This window comes from Pinus tabuliformis, chromosome 4_1 (assembly GCF_031772625.1).
Source record: "Pinus tabuliformis cultivar Carrire ecotype Pingquan chromosome 4_1, CPIR1, whole genome shotgun sequence".
In the NCBI taxonomy this organism is placed as follows: Eukaryota; Viridiplantae; Streptophyta; class Pinopsida; order Pinales; family Pinaceae; genus Pinus; species Pinus tabuliformis.
Window position 1 is genome coordinate 125503737 of NC_142303.1, and position 2549 is coordinate 125506285.

Genomic DNA, 2549 nt, shown 5'->3' on the forward strand with positions numbered 1-2549 from the left:
ATGGCAACAGCGATACTGTTAACATTTTATCATAAGAAAATAAAACAATTTCCTCCTCCTCCTCGTAGTTGCATTTCAAAGGTGGAGACATTCCTAGAGGAATACGCTTATCAAATGCCAATTCGGTATTCACAATCTGAACTCAAGAAGATCACAAACAACTTTGCAAAAAAATTTGGAGAAGGAGGCTTTGGTGTGGTGTTTAAAGGAAAACTTGGGAACGACATTCTAGTGGCTGTTAAGCTTCTTGATCGCCATAGGCTCGGCGATAGTACCCAATTCGTGAACGAAGTGGCCACCATTGGCCGGGTCCATCACGTCAATTTGGTTCGTCTGTTGGGGTATTGCTTTGAAAGCTTTACAAGCGCACTTGTCACGACCATTTCCATACTTTTCCAAATATCCATAAAAAAAAAATTTAAAAAAGGTAACTATCACCTTCCTAAACATAACAATGTAAATCTATAATCTGATAATTGCGCTTTACCTTTTCTTTACCATCATCAAACATATACATAAGCATAAAAGTCTTTAACCTATGCACAATTGTTCACGGCATGCATGTTTTGTTTAAAGTCAATGCCTTTATATTATATTTGACACAACGTTAACATAGCATAAGTATGGATCCACTCTACCATCTGACATACTAGCCGAGATATTTATCAAACGACAGAGCTAATGGTGTGGACTTGATGTCCCACCGCAGTACCGGATGACAGATCATCCTTACCATAAAGGCATCAGTACTTCCAGGGCAGGTGGCGTAACCTGGTTTCACCAGCCACGTGATGCGTTGGTATTGCAGACTTTGGGCTTACCGCCACAGTCTCCCGCCTTACTTCGACGGTTCAGATCATGTTTGGTGATCGAAGGGTTAAGAATTGTTCCGGGTTTTGCTATGACTATTAAATGGATTCGTATTGGCATTTTGCTCATTTGCTGCCGCGGTCTTTGCGGACCTGGTGCAATGTTTCTCCTCCAGCTCGCATCTGAACACCTTTGTGTCTCCGGCCTGCAACACTCCAGGGTTCCTCTCAGCCCAGAACCAAATCCTCACAGGTGACTTCGGTTGATAGTCTTTGTTTGCATTTGAAGCATTGTATTTATGAGAAATTCCCTTACAGGTTCTTATGTTTTCCCTGACAAATTTCATGCAGCTGCAACCTACTATATTGCAGCAAGATCATGGCGTTCCTTCAGCTGAGCCTACCTCCGGCACTACCCAGGTATGACTCGGCATTTGGGGTTTGGTTTTGAATTTAGAGATTTAAGTTTCGGTCTTGAGCCACCATCTGTGACTTGGTGCAGACCTTATTTTCCAGCTCGATTCTCTTAAATCCGTTGCCGGGTACTCCTTGTGGGAAGCCCCTACAGCGGCCTTCACTGCAATTGACGGGGTTCCTCTGTTGAGAGGCTTAAGTTTATGAAACCGTCTCCAAGTTCTGTTATATATTTTTATGCTTTACTGTTTAGTTTTCGGCCGTTGCTGTAGACTTGGTGTCGTTACATGATTTCGGTCTTTGGTCCTTAAACTCAGAACTTGTATTATTATTTAGGGGCGTGACCCCCTTCGTCAAATGTATAGTTTTCATTTAAGCTTATCAGTTCGCTGTTGGTACTACTCGTATTTTGCAGATGTATGTAAACCCTAAGCCCTCGGGCATTCCTGTGTTTTAATGGAATATTTCTTTTTTGTTCATCGTTGTTCAGTCAGAGATATGAGCGTGTATTCTGTTATTAACTGTCTTTTGGTCACATGCGGCCTCTGCCTCTGTGATTACTTGTGTAACTTGTCCATTCTTGATTCGCGACCCAGTAGTTCTAAGAATTATAATATCTTTGCATGTTACGCCTCGGCGTCTGTTCACTGTCTGAATGCTTAGACCTTTCCCTATGGACAGGGCGGCCCTTGGGCATAGTTATTATCTTTGTGACAGATTCATTACAGTCTCTTTGTTTTTAATATAAGGGTTTTACTTCTATGTTGCATGCACAGCCTTTCGGCCTTAGCAAGTTTAGTAATTAATTTCGCATGCTCACACAGGTTCCATTACGGTTAGTATATAGACATATACTCCAACTCTGAGACTGATATACATATCTTTGTCGTTTACATGCATTTGTATCATCTATATTCCACTACTGTTGCATTTGTTATTATAATACATCGTTCTTTCACTTGTTTGCGATACACTGTGCGCAGTATAGTCTCATACCACAGATTTCTCTGTTAAAAAGATTTATGCAACGAATACAAAGATTCGATAGCGAATGCCTTGGTGAATATAGCGCATCTCTGTACTTTATATTTTCTCAATGACCAGAACTCTCTGCGTAGAGTTAATGAATAGGTATACACAAATAATTGTTTACTTCTGTTATTAACTATTTCATTTCTTTCACTATGGATCTGCTTCCATCCATAGTCGGGTTTGTTTCTTAATGTTCTTAGCCAAAGATCCCTCACAGATCTATAATCAAGTATCAGTCGTACGTTTCTGCTATATATTGATTTAGTTTCAAGGCCTGTTCTTTCGAATGTAAAA

At 40.5% G+C, this 2549-nt stretch overlaps 1 long non-coding RNA gene across 1 annotated transcript; it reads left to right on the forward strand.

Moving 5' to 3' along the window:
- The first annotated feature begins 868 nt into the window (after positions 1-868).
- On the forward strand, positions 869-1476 carry LOC149174521 (uncharacterized). Its single transcript, XR_016258495.1, has 3 exons — positions 869-1062; positions 1161-1229; positions 1312-1476. It is a non-coding gene; the product is annotated as an uncharacterized LOC149174521 (long non-coding RNA).
- Positions 1477-2549: the final 1073 nt, after the last annotated feature.